This window comes from Desmodus rotundus, chromosome 6, assembly GCF_022682495.2.
Source record: "Desmodus rotundus isolate HL8 chromosome 6, HLdesRot8A.1, whole genome shotgun sequence".
In the NCBI taxonomy this organism is placed as follows: domain Eukaryota; kingdom Metazoa; phylum Chordata; class Mammalia; order Chiroptera; family Phyllostomidae; genus Desmodus; species Desmodus rotundus.
Window position 1 is genome coordinate 71,031,556 of NC_071392.1, and position 18,867 is coordinate 71,050,422.

Here is an 18,867-nt window from a genome sequence, read left to right on the forward strand (position 1 = left end):
TGAACTCACTCAACAAGACTCTTGTTGAATGAAAGGATGAACTGTAAACTGCTAAAGGGCTGAAGTATCTTGACAAGATTCCATCTGGAGCATAAAAAAATAAAATAATATAGATTATAGTACACAAAACACTTAACCGCCTTTTCTCTTTGATGTGGAAATCTTTTAAATATACCATTTTCTTTACCTCTCAGTTTTCCCACTAAAGTCTTAATCAAAGCTTTCTTTCTTCCTTCTTAAGTCAGTGACTTTAAATTGGGTGTTTTCAGAAGGCAATGGTCACTTGCACCAATATACTTTTAAGAGAGTCTGCCTGGTTATAAAGAGATTTAATGCAAGCCTCCAGTTTAGCTTGGAGGACTGAGTCACCCCTGTAATGACACGTTTCTCTGAACCACCACAAGGCATCCTTTGCCTTTCAACCTCTGCTTTGTACCAGGTGACTGAAGGACCAGCAGCAAACAAAAGCAAAGGTAAAATACACTTTCGTTCTGTTTGAAAAATTTTAAGGACTGTTTTTGAACTATTCTTGGTTAGGGGGCATTAGAAATAAATAACTTTGTTAAATTTCTTAAAACACCACAATTTCTTTTTGGGCCTAACACTTTTAACTTTTCAAATACAATACTTTCAAAATGTGAGCTTGCTTTTATGAACCTATCATTCTCAAAAATATATTTGTTACTGATAGTTATATTAAATTTTGGTTATTTTTATTTATTATAAATTTATATTTGAAAATGATTCTCACTTTAATGACTGTTCAAGGTTATTTACCTCTCCGATACAGGCACAATTTCTCTAAATAGTGTGGTTTCAGTATGTTATCATAACCTAACACTTAACTGGGAGTAGCATCATAATGTATTCCATGAAGCAGTAAACAAAGTATAAATCAGCCATAGGAACATATATGGCTTTATAAAACAGCCACAACCTTAATTTTTTTAAAATAAATTATAGTTGTGAAGAATTCCATAAGGTAACTTATAGACATTAATAATTATCTTTAGAGTGTAAGTGTGTGTCCTTATTGGATAAAGATTTTATTTTTGCATAATCTTGAATAAAGGTTTTCTTAAAGATGTGGTCCATAATTCTCATACCATAATGGGCAGTATTAGAGGACTGTTACTTGGAACAAATATTGTAGATTTTAGGAAACCTGGATCCTTTCTGGAAATGGATATTCTTTTGGTCATAAAATAGATTTTTAATTTTCTTTCCAAATGCTAACAAAAAGCTGAATATTTACAGATAAGAAAATCTCTTAGTAATTGGGAAGATCTGTACATATAGATATAGATAGATAGCTAGGTAGATAGATTTATATTTTCCAGAAAAGAAAATTCCCAATGAATACAATAAAGATAAAATCTTAAATTATGTAATCTATTGGAGAGAGAAAATCTTGAAGTCAAGAAACTTCCTAATGATGGAGAAAAAAAAATCTGTCTACTGTAGTGGTTATATATACCAAAGATAAAGTGAAAGATTTAAAAAGTTATAAATTGAATAAGATAATTTAGACAATAAAACTTGACATGTCTAACTCCTTTATTGCCAGCTCCTAAGTAACTAACTCTAATCTAGAATGTTTGTTAATTGAGATACTTAAATTCCTCATATATTGTTATTGTAGAAATATCTAAGAAAGTTTGGTATATAATTTATTTCATCCTTGAAATAAAGGATGAAATAAATGAAATAAAACTCAGTTTGATGATGGAAAGAATATCTCTTGTTGAAGTATTCATAGTTTCTTAACATTTAAGTAGAGTCACAAGCAAAGAGTTGAAAAGGTGTTAAATGGAGAAAGTTAAAAAAAGAAAAATATAACAAGTTATACAAATTCATGTACAGAGATTCAGGGTTCATATTCTTTTTTTTTTGAGAATCATAACATATAACATATTTTCTTAATAAAGAACTCTATGTGAACTTGATTCTTTCTTGGGGAAAGCTTTAGGAAATTCAGTAATTAAAGTTATATTTATACTTACAGCATCTTCATAATTACTTATTTGTTAAAACCTTAGTCTACTTAGTTTAGCACAATCCTTGAATTCTTCTATGTGTAATGGAATTGCAAGTGCTGTGAATTTCTCTTAGGAATAATCTCTAGTTGTCTTTTCACCTAAGCGTAGGTCCAAATTTTTTAATAGATCCAAATGAATGAATCCCATGTCCCCTCTTATCAACCATATTTGAAAAAAACAAATCCTACTCTTCAAGGAATACTATTTCTTTGATGCATTATATTGGGTGGTTCAATAATTGGTTATTACCGAAGGCTGCAATTGCTCTAACTTTATCATAAACATTCCAGAACAAACTGATTGCAGCCTTAGTGACTGGAACATTTCTGACTTTCCTTATTGTATTAAGAGACACTCTCAAGGTTACATTTGGAAATTAAAATCTATTTCAAAATATTTTCAAGTTATATGGTTTATAAAATTAGCCTGCATGCAATTAATGGTCTTGAACAAGTAAATTTTTAAATTCTCAACCAAGGACAGTTTTTTCATTGCTTTTAGAAAGAAAGTCAGGGAGAGAGGAAGGAAGAGAGAGAAATATTGATGAGAGAGAAAAACATCTACTGGGTGCCTCCCATATGCACCCAGACCAGGGTTTGAACCCTCAACCTAGGTATGTGTCCTGACTGGGAATCAAAACCTCAACCTTTTAGTTATGGGATGACACTCCAACCAACTGAGCCACACCAGCCAGGACATAAATTTTATTTATTTACTTTTAGACAGTAAAAGTAAAAGGGAGGGAGATAGAGAGGGAGAGAAACATCAATGTGTGGTTGTTTCTCATGCACACCCCCACCAGGGACCTGGCCCGAAACCTAGGCATGTGCCCTGACTGGGAATCGAACCAGCAACCCTGTGGTTCACAGGCTGGCACTCAATCTGCTGAGCCACACCAGCTGAGGCTAATTTTTAAGGAATTAAGGATTCTTTGTATGAATAAGTATTTACTTCACACTTATGGTTAGTATATGTTACTATAACTACTGCAGAAACTCAACTTTCTTTACTAATATCTAAATGCAACACAGTTCTCATATTGTAGGCAACCACAGTAGACAACAAATTTTCTAATTATCCTTTAAAAATGCATGCAAATTATTGGTTAGTTAGCTACTATATTTGGTGTTTCAACAATTTATTATAACAAAGCATAATTTACTTGCATGATGATATGTACCATTTGTTACTAAAGCCTGGTGGGGACTGGTCTAATTGGCACAGTCAGCTGCAACATCAAGAACCTCATTATTCAACCAGCCTAAGGGCTTAGGAGGAGATATGTCTGTCTATGTAGCTAATCACATAAGATCTGCTGAGGAAAGACTGTCCAGCCTATAGAAAAGTTTTATGAGCTCACTTCAGCCAACATTCTGAGGACATGCCTGGAAGCAAAATTTCAATGGATTGGGACAAATGTTCTGGAGAAAGGCATTTTTTACCGCTTACTTTAGATGCTATAATCGAAGGAGAAGCTGTAAGGTGGGTTACGTGAAATCCATTGGTGGTAGATAGGGGGCAGGAGAAGGCAAAGCAGGGAGATCTCTAGGACTGCATAAAAGGCAAAATGGAGAAACACATGCTTCTTTTATATTGGGGGGCGTAAGAAAGTTAATAACTAACATTTGCAGCACACAGCGACCGTATTCAGGGAACAAGATAACAGTGAGGGTTCTGTGGCCTCGTGCCAGTGGTCTCGTGCTCTGGTGGTCTTAAGCACTGGTGCTGGCGATTGTGTCTTTGAGGGGTAGGAAAAGAAAATTACTCTGACGTTTCAAGGGCATGTTAGCCTTGATGCAGAAGAACAGTGAATGGAGCTCACTTACTGACCTTTGCTAAGAAAGATACAGGCCTGGAAAGTGAATACCTGCCATGACCTGCCCAGTTAGGAATTTGTGGTCAGACCATCCTGTGTGGTCACTCTCTGACTCTGAGCTGGTCAGGCCTGCCATGTGGCACCTGGCAGCTCGTCAGGCTCATTACAAAGCCCCATTTTGGTTCACAGACCCAAAGCTGTGAAGAAAAATACATTCAAACATAATTTCACCAGCTCTTACTTCATGTGGAACAGTCTTTTGAGATTGCATAATTTTGATGGATTTGACAGCTTACAGTCAAATCCATCTCTGAAGGCTGACAGGGTTATTTAAGGTAGGAAACATGAGTTGTAATGGCAAAGAGCGCTGAAAACTCAGGTATGAATCAATTGAATACCAGGAAGGAGTTCAGGCCATGGTGATGCGATGTCCAAAATGTAGTTCACCTCAGAGGGCATGTCATCTTGGTTAGAAAAACTGTCCTGTGTGAAAAAGTCAGCCAGAAGCCTACAGAGTTGCAGAGAGACATGGTGGAAGGAGGGGTGGGCAAGATTTCATCCCATATTCATAAATTTTTAAATTCAAATTTAAGTTCTAGTTCATAAGTATAATTTTTAAAAGCTGGGACTCCAGCTCATAGGTAAAGAACAGATGATAGTACTGGGTTTGGATACACAAAATACTGCTGTTATTTATCCTCATACCCTCATCAATCCTCCCCACCAAGGACAGCATTGTGATATGCTGGAAAGGCAAATTAAAACAATAAAAATAAAAATGGAATGGATAAGGCAATGAAAATGTTCTAGTGTGCTGAGAATGGTAACTGGCTCTAGAGTCTAAGATTTTAACCTCTTCTCCATACTGCCTTCTGTTACATTGCACTGAGATTTTCTTGTTTTGTGTTGTAAATGCACTAGGGTAACTGAACAGAACTGAAAGAAAGCAAGAAGATTTAAAATAGGATTTATAAGAGGAATGTTTGAAGAGTAATAAAAACAAATAAAAATAATGTCATATACATTGAAGAATTTAAAAAAGAGGTCAGAAGTTAATCCTCATCGAAAGTATTATTGGATAAAATATAATGGAATGGAAGTGCTTAAGAAAATTTAAAACAATGATCTGATGTTGAATAGGTAAAATCCAGCTTCCTGAGTTATTTAAAATTAGGTTGAGTAAATCACGAGGACTAATATATAGTCAAGGAAATAAGAAAGGCCAACTGAAATGTCTTTTCATATCCAATCCCTTCAAATACTTTTATTGTCATAACTGGAGTTTGACATAGTTTACAATCAGAGAAGGCTTATTACTCTAAAACATAGTTTTCCACTTGTAATAAATACTGTACTGGTGTTGTGCACTGCATTTTGTGGTGCATAATAATACTAATTGATTCTTTTTTAAAAAATATTATCTATTTATTTTTAGACAGAGGGGAAGAGGGGGAGAGAAACATCAATATGCAGTTGCCTGTCACGTGCCCCCCTCACTGGGGACCTGGCCCGCAACCCAGGCATATGCCCTAACCGGGGATCGAACCAGCCACCCTTTGGTTTGCAGGCCAGCGCTCAATCCACTGAGCCACACCAGCCAGAGCACTAATTGATTCTTCAAGCCTATCTTCTTCCCCACTGTTAGTTTTCCTTTACCATACATAATTAATCAATTTATAATTAGCTCTTAATATCCACATTTCAGATGAGAGTGGTAACTTAAACCTCTGCCTAATAGTGTTTACAGCAAATATATACACACACACACACAAGCCCTTCTTATTTCCCAAAAAGGGCTTTTTCTTGCCAGATTGCAAAAGAGCATACTATCTCCTCAAATAACATTATAAAAATGATCTTTGTAATAAAATTCAAAGATGTTAATTTCTTTATGAAGCTATACATGATCTTCTACAGTCAGAATCAATGTGTATCTTCTTTTGTTTCCAAAGAACTTTATTAGTTTTTTAATTAAAGAAACAGTTTTTAATAGCTACCACATCAACATAGTGCAAAATTCCAACAGACCTTGCCTCTCAAAGAAATCTTGCCCAGCCCCTACCCATTCCTCTCCCTCAGCCACCTGATCTCTTTCCCGAGGGCGATGTAATCAATTCTTGGGAGACATTCCTCAATATGCAAATTACATATATATGTATATATCCCCTTTTCAGAAAAATAATGGCAGCATTCTATATACTCTTGCTTTCAAAAAATTTTAAGCATATGTGCAGACATATAAAAATAAATGTATGTCAAAGAATAATTATATCTGGTGAATATCCATATCAATATGTAGAGGTAATCTCTTCTTTGTTACAGCTGCATAGTATTCCATTGCATGGAAGTCCATGATTTATTTAACCATTGCCTTAATGATGGACATTTGTTTCCAATCTTAGTAATTATAGGCAATGCTTCACTGAATAACATAGAAGCAGAATTTCTAGGTGAAAGGATTTGTGCATTTGTAATTCATATAGAAATTTCTAATCTTCTTTTTTCACCAGGAATGCACCATAGGTTTTTACTTTTCCTTCATTACAGACAGTTTGGAGTCAGTTCCTGTACATTTCACCTTGCTCAAATTTTGTACCTTGCTAAAATGTGTGTGCTTGCACAGAGAGATAGGTGTGATTTGCAAAGCTGGTTTCCAAGCAATTCCTGTAAAGACTGAGGCAGAATTGTAAATTAAGTCATGTTAACTGGAAACAAAACAATGTGATCCGGCCAAAACCTTCGATCTCTTAAAGTGCCTGTTTTCTACTTCATTCTTGTTCTCTGACATTAAGATCTAGGATCTGGAGAACCAAATCAAAGAATATTCCAGTCCTCAGGTTCATTCTCAGTGCCCCATTCCTGGTTTCTGTCTGCTCACCCTGCCTGGCACCCCAGCTCTTCTGGTCAATGTCTTGGGTCATATTTTGGGACGAGGGGGTGCTCTTGGCTATGAACATTGAAAAGACTTAAGTAATGTTTTACAGACCAAAGATTGCTTCACAGTTCAAAAATGTTAATTAGAAAGCTAAAGATTTAAATCAACTTAATGATATTTTAAGAAGCTCAGTTAAAAACAAGTTGACAGAGAGAACATTTTATTCAAACATAGTCCTAAGACTTTGTGTGCTTTTCCAAGAAAGCTGTTGATCTTGGTTGTAAGAAATTACGTCTTTAAGGAGTAGTACTTTTTGACAAAGATTAAGTGTATACTCTTACATAAAGGCTGTTATATTTTCTTTAAGATTGCATTTCTTAAAATGCATTTTTTTACTCAATTTATTTATTTATTTATTTTGTATTTTTAAATTTTTAAATTACAGTCAATATAATACAATATTATATTAGTTTCAGGTGTATAACATAGTGAATAGACATTTGTATAACTTATGATCCCCTTGATGAGTCTACTTGCTACCCATCTGAAACCATATATAGTTATTACAGTATTATTTATTATATTCCCTAAGCTGTACTTTACATCCCTGTGAATATTTTTATAGCTGGCAATTTGCACATCCTAATCCCTTTCCCCATTTTCACCCATTCCTCCAATCCCCCTCCCATTTACAACCATCAAAACATTCTCTGCATCTATGAGTTTGTTTCTGTTTTGTGCATTTGTTTTGTTTTTTAGATATAAATGATATGGCATTTGTCTTTCTTTGTCTGATTTATTTCACTTAGCATAATACCCTCTAATTCATCCATTTTGTAGTACACGGCAAGATTCTTTTTTTATGGCTGAGTAACATTCCATTGTGTGTGTGTATGTATATATATATGTGTGTGTATACCTATACATACATACATATATACGTATGTATATACATATGTATATACATACGTATATATGTATGTATGTATACATATATATATACATATGTATACACACACACACACATATACACATCTCTTCTTTATCCATTCACCTATTAATGGATATGGATACTTAGGTTGCTTTCATATCTTGGCTATTGTAAATAATGTGCAATGAACATAGGGATGTATATGTCTGTCTTTTTGAATTAGTGCTTTGGGTTTCTTCCAGTAAATACCCAGAAGTGGAATTGCTAGGTCCTTCTTAGTCTCTTGTTATAGCCTTTGTTTTAAAGACTATTTTGTCTCATATAAGTATTGCTACTACAGCTTTTTTTGTTTCCATTTTCACAAAATCTTTTCCATCCCTTTCTTTTCAGTCTGTGTGTATCTTTTGATCTGAAGTGAGTTGCTTCTAGTATGGGTCTTGTTTTCCTATCCATTCAGTCACCCTATGTCTTTTGATTGGTGTATTTAATCCATTTACATTTAAAGTGATTATTGATATGCAATTATTGCCATTTTATTATTCATATTTATGTTTTTTTCCTTCTTCTTAAAGAAGTTCCTTTAATATTTTTTATAGTACTAATTTAGTGGTGAGGAACTCCTTTAGCTCTTTCTTGTTTGGGAAGCTCTTCGTCTCTCTTTCAATTTTAAACAATAGCCTTGCTGGTTAGAGTAATCTTGGATGTAGGTCCTTGCTTTTCATCACTTTGAATATTTTGTGCCAATCCCTCCTATATTGAAATGTTTCTGTTAAGAAATTAGCTGATAGTTTTATGGGAGTTTTCTTGTAGATAACTAACTGCTTTTCTTTTGCTGCTTTTAAGATTTTCTCTTTGTCTTTAACCTTTGACACTTTAGTTATGATATATTTTTGTGTGGGCCTCTGCGGGTTCATCTTGTTTGAGACTCTCTGCACTTTCTGGATTTGTATGTCTATTTCTTTCACTAGGGCAGGTCAGTTTTCCATGATTATTTCTTTAAATAAGTTCTCATTTTTTGTTCTCTGTCTTCTCCTTCAGGTACTCCTAAGGAGTAAAGGATGTCAAGGTTGGTATGCTTGATGTTGCCCCAGAGACCCTTTAAACAATCCCCATTTTTAAAATTATTTTTAAAACTGTACTGTTTGGATTGGATATTTACTGCTATGTTGTCTTCCAAATAGCTGATTCAGTCATCTGCTTCATCTAATCTACTGTTGATTTCCTCTGATGTGTTCTTCACTTCAGCTATTGTGTCCTGTATTTCTAACTGGTCTTTGTGTATGCTCTCTATCTCCTTTTTTATGTTTCTTACCTCTTTGTTAAAGTTCTCACTGAATTCATTAAGCATCTTATAACCAATGTTTTTAACTCTGAATCTGGTAGATTGCTTGTCTCCATTTTGTTTAGTTGTTTTTCTGGAGTTTTGTTCTGTTCTTTCAATTGGAACATGTTTATTTGTATCCCTATTTTGGCTGCTTTTCTGTGTTTGTTTCTCTGTATTAGGTAGAGCTGCTATGTATTTCAGTCTTAGTAGAATAACCTTACATAGGTGTCCTGTGGAGCCCAGTGGAGCAGTCTCCCTAGAAACCCGAGCTGGGTGCTCCAGGTATATCTCTTGTGTGGGTTGTATGTGACCTCCTAATGTAGATGAGCCTTGATTGCCTTTGGCAAGCATGTGGGAGGGATTGACCCTCAGGCCAACTGGTTGTGAGCACTGGCTCTGACTACAGGGGAGGAGCTGACCCCGTGAAGGAGGATTCCCTTTAGTGGGGCTCTGATGCCTGCTGAATCTGCCCTTTGGGTATGTCACTTGTGGAGGTGGTTGGGTGGTGCTCTGGTGATGTCTGAAGCTGGCTACTAGGTGTATTGATTCTTGGACCTCTTGGGAGGGGCTCTGGTACAGGCCAAGTTCAGAAGCCACTGTCTTTGCTCTGTCCAGGGACTTTTGGTATTATCTATAAAGTAATCTGCAGATGGTTCCCACTTGTGCTGGGTTTGGAGGTGCCTGGGAGAGGCTGAGCTGTGAACCAAGGCTGGCTGACACTAGTGCCAGACTCGGGGTCACTTAGCAAGAGATACGGGGCATGCCAAAACTAGAAGCTGCTTGTTTGGGATGTGTGAACCTTTGAGAGGTATGTGGGAAGTCTGCAGCAGGAGCTAAGTCAGACAGTTTGGAAAAGCCACTGTAACTGCTTGGGAGGGCTTGAAAGTTGGGTGGGCCAGGGTCTCAAGGATACACCAGGGCCAGGCAAACAGTTTTGCCAGATTGATGGAGACCCAAATATGGCACCTGCCTGCACCTGCAGGGGGAGGGCTCAGCAAAAGGCACAATGGCTTCTGCTAGCTTTTCTGTCTGGGAGAAAGCTGCCCTCTTCCTTGCTCTCATCCTGAAGCCAGACATTCAGGCCTTCCCTGTCTGTCCCTTGGGCTTTTCAAGCTACTGCTTCACCACTGGAGCTCAGAGTGAGTGAGTCTGTCAGCAAGTATGTCCTTGTATAGGCCCTTTAATAGGAACACCTGGGATTCTAGAAGCCTTCTGTCTCACTTAGTTCATGGTTATGTGTGGTAATTGCACAGGTTGCTAGGCTGTAACAGCTAGTCAAGATATAGGTAAAGCTCAGCAGGGGGAAGTTTGATGGCATGGATGGGGTGAGAGAAAGAGATCTAGAGGAATTCTAAAGCAAAATTCTAAAGAACTTTGGGGAAAGGGAGGCCTGGGAAGGTTCCAGGTGAAGGAAGGAGAGTAGGAGAAGCAGACAGCTAATAATTGCCTGGTATGGGGGGTGGGTCTGGAAAAGATGTCTGGGAGATGCCAAGTGAGGGAATCTTTGCCCAGCAAGCCATGTTGAATTAAGAGAGGGAAAGAGGGTGCCCAGCACTGTCACCTGCCTGTGTGGGAAGTAGACACTTGAGAAGCACAGAAAAAAGATAAAAGACATAGGCATGTAATTTTACTTATTTATTTTACCTGTACTCTTTGTGTATGCTCACATTTTATCAGTAGCTCTGTCTGTCACCTCCAATGGAATTTGCATCTCCCATTAAATGGAATTAGGGGAATAATAACATGCAGGGATAGGAGAAAAGAATCACTTGGTAACTGTAATAAATGAATGAGGACATTCTGTAGCAGTGTAGAAGGGGCTGAACAAAGGGCAAACAATAACCAGTGTAAGCTATATTCTGAGTAAATCCAAAAGCAGGAAGTATTTTGGTAGAATAGATTTCTTTTGTACACCTGTACACATGTATAGCCTTCTCTAACATGACTACATTTTAACTTTTTAAACAAGTTTTTTCTATTAATGAAAACATATGCATATTCATTTTCTCACCTTGAGAGTTTTGAGAACCACAATTCCTACTGTATTCATAAAATTATATCCCCTTAAAAATACTGTTCTCTATAATTTATTGCTCCAGGGTAATGTATTTCATGTTACTATGTAGAGTCAACTTTTTCATTTTATGTTGTGTAAGAGTACAGGTATTTATTCAGTGAATGAAGAAAATATTTACCTCCATAGCTCTTAAAAACTAATAATTTTGTACAAGCATTTGCTTAGGATTGAATAAAGTTTTACAACTTATTGTATTATTTTTTAAACAAGTTAAGTTTTTACATTACAGTTGACATTCAATATTTTATATTAGTTTCAGGTGAACAGCATGGTGATCAGACAATCAAGTATTTATGAAGTGATCCCTTCAATAATTGTAGTACCCATCTGACACCATAATTATTATATTATTGACTGTATTCCCTATGCTGTACTTCACGTCCCCATGGCTGTTTTGTAACTGCCAATTTATACTTCTTAATCCCTTCACATTTTTACTTAGACCCACAACCTCCTCGCCCCCCAACCTGGCAACCCTCAGTTTGTTATCTGCATCTATGAGTCTGTTTCTATTTTGTTAGTTTATTTTTTTATTATATTCCACATATGAATGAAATCATATGGTAGGTGTCTTTCTCTGACTGGCTTTAACTTAGCATGATGATCTCCAGGTCTATCCATGCTGTTGCAAAGGGTAAGAGTTTCTTCTATCTTATGGCTGAGTAGTATTCCATTGTATAAATGTGCTATGTTTTTTTTATCCACTCATCTACTCATGGGCACTTGGGTTGCTTTCAAATCTTGGCTATTGTAAATAATGCTGCAATGAACAGAGGAGTGTTTCAGGTTTTTCTATATATTCTCAGAAGTGGAATAGCTGGGTCATAACGTAGCTCCATATTTTATTTTTTGAAGTAACTCCATATTACTTTCCACAGAGGCTGAACCAATCTGCATTCCCACCAACAGTGCGTGATGGTTCCCTTTTCTCCACATCTTTTCCTGCACCTGTTTGTTAATTTACTGATGATAGCCATTCTGACAGGTGTGAGGTGATATCTCATTGCAGTTTAAATTTGCATTTCTCTAATTCGTGGTTTTGAGCATTTATTCATGTGTCTATTGGCCACCTGTTTGTCCTCTTTGGAGTAGTGTCTATTCAGTTACTTTGCACATTTTAAAACTGGATTGTTTGGTTTTTTGGTGTTGAGTTTTAGAAATTCTTTTTTTTAAAGATTTTATTTATTTTTAGAGAGAGGGGAAAGGAGGAAAGAGAGGGAGAGAAACATCAATGTGTGGTTGCCTCTTATGTGCCCTCTACCAGGGACCTGGCCCGCAATCCAAGCATGTGCCCTGACTGGGAATTGAACCAGCAACTCTTTGGTTCACAAACCGTCAGTCAATCAACTGCCGCAGCAGCCAGGGAATGAGTTTTATAAATTCTTTATAAATTTTGGATATTAATCCCTTATCAGATGTATCATTGGTGAATATTTTCTCTTATTTAGTGGATTGTCTTTTCATTTTGTTGGTGGTTTCCTTTGCTGTGCAAAACCTTTTTAGTTTAATGTAGTACCATTTGTTTATTTTTTCATTTCCCTTGCCCAAGGCAAGGGAAAATGTTGCTATGAAAATGTTCGAGATTTTATTGCCCTTGTTTTCTTCTAGGGTGTTTTATGGTTTCAAGTCTAACATTTAATTCTTTTATTCATTTGGAGTTTGTTCCTGTGCATAGTGTAAGAAGTTGGTCTAGTTTCATTTGTTTGCACATATCTGTTCAATTTTCCCAAAACCATTTATTGAACAGACTATCTTTACCCCATTGTATGTTTTTGCCTCCTTTGTCATTTATTAATTGACCATAAAGGCATGGGTTTATTTTGGGGCTTTCTATTCTGTTCCATTGATCTATATGTCTGTTTTTGATTACTATGTCCTTGTACTATGTAGTTTAATATCAGATAATGTGATTTCTCCAAATTTGTGTTTCTTAAGATTGCTGTGGCTATTTGGGGTCTTATGTGGTTCTATATAAATTTTTGGAAAATTTGTTCTAGTTTTGTTAAATACATCATTGGTATCTTGATAGGAATCGCATTAAATCAATAGATTGCTTTGGCTAATATGGACATTTCAATGATGTTAATCATTCATGAGAATGGTATATACTTCCACTTATTTGTATCTTCCTAAATGTCTTTCATCAGTGTCTTATAATATTCTAACTACAGGTCATTTACATCCTTGATTAAATTTATCCTAGGGCTGTTTTTTTTGATGCAATTGCAAATGAGATCTTTAGTTTCCCTGTCTGATAGTTAATTATTGGTGTATAAAAATGAACTACTTTCTGGATATTTATTTTGTCTCTAAGTATTTTATTGAATTCTCTTATTAGTTATTACTTTTTTGTCAGTTATTTATGGTTCTCTATATTCAGTATCATGTCACCTGCAAATAAAAACAGTTTTACCTCACCTTTCCAATTTGGATGCCTTTCATTTCTTCTTCTTGTTTCACTGCTATGGCTAGGACTTCCAATACTATGTTGAGTGGTGAAAGCAGACATCCTGTCTTGTTCTCAATCTTGTAGTTTTTGCACATTGAGTATGATGTTGGTTGTTGGTTTGTCATATATGGCTTTTATTACACTGGGTTATGTTCCCTCTATTCCCACTTTGCTGAGAGTTTTTATCATAAACGGGTGCTGGATTTTTTCAAATGCTTTTTCTGCATCTATTGATATGATTACATGGTTTTTATCCTTCATTTTGTTTCTGCTGTGTAAAATATTTATTGATTGCAGATCTTTACCAACCTGGCATCCCCAAAATAAATCCCACTTGATCATGGTGTATGATCTTTTTGATGTATTGCTAAATCCAGTTTTCTAATATTTTGTTGAGCATTTTAGCATCTATGTTCATTAGGGATATTGGCCTATAATTTTTATTCTTTGTAGTGCCTTTATCTGGGGTTTTCAAATTAGGATAATGCTGGCCTTGTATAATGGCTTGGAGGTCTTCCCTCCTCTTGAATTTTTTGGAATATTTTGAAAATAACAGGTATTAGTTCTTCTTTGAATGTTTGGAAAAGTTTGCCTGTGAAGCCATCTGGTTCAGGACTTTCACTTGCTGGGATTTCTTGATAATGCTTTAATTTCACTAGATATAATCTATCTATTCAGATCCTCGGATTCTTTCTAATTCAGTTTTGGAAGATTGTATGCTTCTAGAAATTTATCCAGTTCTTCTAGGTTTTTCAGTTTGTTGGCATATAGTTACTTGTAATATTTTCTTACCATCCTCTGTATTTCTTTGGTGTCATTTGTTACTTCTCTTTCAGTTTTGATTTTATTTATTTAGGTCCTCTTTCTTTATTTCTAGATGAGTCTGGTTAAAATTTCATCAATCTTGTTTATATTTTCAAATCAATGAACCAGTTCTTGGTTCATTGATGTTTTGTAGTTTTTTAAAAAAGACTATTTCATTTATTTCTGCTCTGATGATTATTATTTCCTTCCTTCTACACACTTTGGGCTTTATTTGTTATTGTTTTTCTAGTTTATGTAAGTGTAAAGTTGTGTTATATATTTGAGATGTTTTGAGGTAGGCCTGAAATGCTAGGAATTTCCCTCTTATGACAGTTTTTCCTGTATCCCACAGATTTTGGGTTATTGTGTTCTCATTTTTATTTGTCTCATGGTTTCTTTAGATACCTTTCTTGACCTCATTCTTAACCCATACATTGTTTAGTAACATGCTGGTTAGCCTTTATGTCTTTGAGTGTTTTTCAGTTTTATTCTTGTGATTGATTTCTAGTTTTATACAATTATGGTCAAAGAAGATGCTTGATATGATTTCAATCTTTTAAATTTATTGAGACTAGTTTTGTGTCCTAATGTCATCTATCCTAGAAAATGTTCCATGTGCACTGAAAAACATGTATGTTCTGCTGTTTTGGGGTAAAATGCTCTGAAGATAACAATTAAATCCATCTGATCTAGTGAGTCATCTAAGACCACTGTTTTCTTGTTGATTTTCTGTTAGGAAGATCTATCCATTGATGTCAATGGGGGCATTAAAATCTTTTGCTATGACTTTATTACTGTCAGTCTCTGCTTTATGCCTATCAAAATTTGATTTACATATTTAAGTGCTCCTATATTGAGTACATAAATGTTTACGAGAGTTATATCCTTTGTTTGATTGCTCCTTTTATCATTATGTAGTGTTCTTCTTTGTCTCTTACTATAACCTTTGTTTTAAATTCTTTTTTTGTCTGATATAAGTATTGCTCCCACAGCTTTTTTTCTTTTCATTTGCATAAAATATTTTTTTCCCATCCCTTTACTTTCAGTCTTTGTTTCTTTTGTTCTGAGATGGGTCTATTTTAGACAGTGTGTCTATGAACCTTATTTTCTTATCCATTCAGCCACCTTATGTCTTTTGATTGAAACATTTAATCCATTTACATTTAAAGTGATTATTGATAGGCATGCAGTTGTTTCCCTTTTATTATTCATATTTATGTTTTTGTCCTTCATCTTAAAAAAGTCCCTTTAATACTTCTTATAGTAGTGGTTTGGTGGTGATGAACTCCTTTAGCCTTTTATTTTCTGGGAAGCTCTTTTACCACTCCTTAAATTTTAAATGATAGCTTTGCTGATTAGAGTAATCTTGGTTGTATGTCCTTGATTTTAATCACCTTAAATATTTTGTGCTAATTCCTTCAATCCTAAAAAGGTTTTGTTGAGAAATCAGCTCCCAGTCTTATGAGAGCTCCCTTGCGGACAACTAACTGCTTTTCTCTTACTGCTGTTAAGATTCTTGGTCTTTAACCTTTGGCATTTTAATTATAATGTGTCTTGGTACTGGCCTTTGTGGGTTCATCTTTTTTGGTATTCTCTGTATTTCCTAGACTTGTATGTCTATTTCCTTTACCAGGGCAGGAACATTTTTAATGTTTATTTCGTCAAGTAGGTTTCTAATCCCTTGCTCTCTCTCTTCTTCTGGTACATGTATGATACAAATGTTGGTATGCTTGACATTGTCCTAGAGTTACCTTAAACTATTCTCATTCACTTTAAATCTTTTTCTTTTTGCTTGGTTGTTTTTTTCTACATTGTCTTTCAAATTGCTGATTCAATTTTCTACTTCATCCAAACTTATTTTTATTTCTTCCAGTGTATTCTTGATGTCAGATATTCTTCCTTCCTGAATGGTCCTTTTTCATGGTTTCTATATCTATTTTCATGCTGCTTTAGTCCTCCCCAAGTTTCTTGAGCATCCTTGTTACCATTACTTTGAACTCTACATCTGACAAATTGCTTGCCTCTATTTCACTTAGCTTTTTTTCTGAAGTTTTCTCCTGTTCTTTCATTGGGGGCCTATTTTCTGTCTCCCCATGTTGGCTGTCTCTTTGTTTCTATGCAGTAGATGGATCTGCTATGACTCCAAGTCTTTGTGGGGTGGCCTTATGTAGTCGGTATTCTCTGGGACCCAGTAGTCCAATCTCCTTGATCTCCTGAGATAGTACTCTAAGTATATTTCTTTTTTGGATTTTGAGGGCCCTCCTGTTGTAATTGAGTCTTGATTGTTGTTGGCCTATTCATATGTGGGATCAGTCCTCAGGTTAGCTGCCTGTGAGATCACTGTGTTCTGGCTGCCAACCAAAAAAAGAAAAGAGAAAACAAAAAAGAAAATAAAGAAACAAAAATATATGATAAGAAATAATAGTATATATAAAAACCCATATATTTAAAAATAAAAATAAAATATAAAATTTTAAAAAATAAAAAGGAGGAAAGAATAAGAAAAGCAGAAAGGAAAAACCAGAAAACAAATAGAAAAGAAAAAGAAAAAAAAACAGAAGAAAAAATTAAGAAATAGAAAAGAAGCAAAATATTAAAAAAAATAAAAATTAAAAAAAGAAAAAAATGGGATTCTCTGTAGTGTTTGGTGCCTACTTTGATCTCCCTTTGGATATGCTATTTTTGGAGTTTGTTGGATTTTGCTCCATTGACGTCTGACACTGGCCACTTGGCCTGATGGGTGAGGGCCACTAGGGAAGGACTCTGGCTCAGGGCAATGTCAGATTCACTGTCTGTGTCTTGCCCTCTGCAACCTGCTTAATGAAGCTACAAGCAATCCACAACTTGTTGCTGCCTCTGCTGTTCTGGCTATGCCTAGGAAGGACCAAGCTGCTTTCCAACGCTAGCTTTTACCAGCATTGGGCCCAGAGGATGGGCCAGCAAGTGTCCCAAGACACCCCAAGATCTTCTCCTGTCTGCCTCCATGAGCCCACCAGTTGCCTGCTACAATTTGTCACTGAAAGGGCCTCTGGAAGAATGGAGAGGATGGAGCTAATGGGTCTCCAATGAGGGGGAGGTGCTGTTCAATCTTCAGTGAAGGTGGTGGTGTGGCCCCTGCCCCAGAGCTACTGAGTCTGTCCTGGATTTTGCCCTGACCTTGGCTGGGCAGAGCTCCTAGTATTCAGGCATTTGGGGCCTCTGGAGCCCAGAAATTGGGTTTGTTAGAAGCCAGGAGGGTGTTTCTATGGGATCTCCAATGCGGGGGAACCAGTCAGATTCATGGGAAAGTGGGGGGAGGGGATGGCCTCTCCTCACAGCCAGTCACAAATGCCTGATTCGCCTAGACTACTATGCCTGTCTAGGCCTATGCCACGGGCTTCTCCCATGGGGTGAGAGAAATTCCTAAGTGGGAATTTCCCTAAGAAGAGAAGGTCCTAAGGGGAAGGTAATTAATTGCCTTCCTCCAGGCTGACCCTCCTGGGAGGGGGCTGCTCCATCTAGAAAAGATGTCTGCTGCCATTATTGGAGACTGACCCAGCACTGGGATCCTGGCAGGTGTCCCCCCCACCTATCTCCCCAGAGCCACAAGCCCCAGTCTCTCCTCAGGAGACTCCAGTCCATACTGCCCTCCTTCCTTCAGGGCCCAGGGTACATAGCAGCAAACACAGTTTTATGTGTTGGCCCTTTAAGAGAATGCCTGTGTCTCCCGCAGCTCTGCCTCTCCTTGGCAGACAGAAACAACCCTCCCCCCTCACTTTTTTACTGCCAGATGCTTCCTGGGTATCTCTTCCCAGCTCTAGTGCTCTGGGCTGGGGAGCGTGAGCTGGGGTTTAGGCCCAGAACCTCTCAGAGGGAACCTCCCAAAGCTGAGATATTCCTCTGGGGCCTGAGCCACTGGTCCGGGGACCAGGGCCAGCCCCTTTTGCTTCTCTGCCCTTCCTACCAGTCTTGACATGGCTTCTTTTACAGCTCCTTGGTTGTAAATTTCCTCCTCAGTCAGTCTTCAGTTGGTCGTTCAGGGTGGTTCCCCACCCCCAATTTAGTTGAATTTCCAGTTTGGTTCTGGGAGGAGGTGAATGCAAGACCCACCTCTGTGGCCACCATCTGGAACCCCCCGGCGTCAACAGCTCCCCAAGCCCGCCACGCACTTCAGGGGTGACGGGGCCATGACCAGCCCGCATCGCAGCAGCCCAATTCGTGCGTCCCCAGGCCGCCCCAGCCTCTGCCTGCTCAGCCTCATAAATTATTTCAAATTTTTGTTTACCTCAGTGTCCTAGGCCTGAGAATGCTATGAGGTTTGGCTGGTGACACCTGGTGGTATAGAATAGTAATTATGTATAACATGCAGCATAACAGGATATCTGCGTTGCTAAAGGAAATACTCAAAAGGCACAGATTCCAGGGAAAGATCTTCTGTGAATCAGAGTTCCTGATTTTAAGCAACCAAAACAAAACTTCCCTGACTTCAGCAGAAAAGTGCTGTCCCTTGAGGACAATGATGCCCTTTAACTTTAACACCACGGATATCCGGCTCTGGGTTCCGGGGCAGGCA

The 18,867-nt window shown here is 37.0% G+C and overlaps 1 protein-coding gene across 1 annotated transcript in view; it reads left to right on the top strand.

Moving 5' to 3' along the window:
• Positions 1-383: 383 nt before the first annotated feature.
• HYAL4 (hyaluronidase 4) overlaps positions 384-18,867 on the top strand; it is a 30,610-nt gene continuing 12,126 nt past the window's right edge. The window contains exon 1 of the mRNA XM_024555155.2: positions 384-473. The gene's annotated coding sequence lies outside the window, so the exon portion shown is untranslated. The remainder of the gene's footprint in view (positions 474-18,867) is intronic.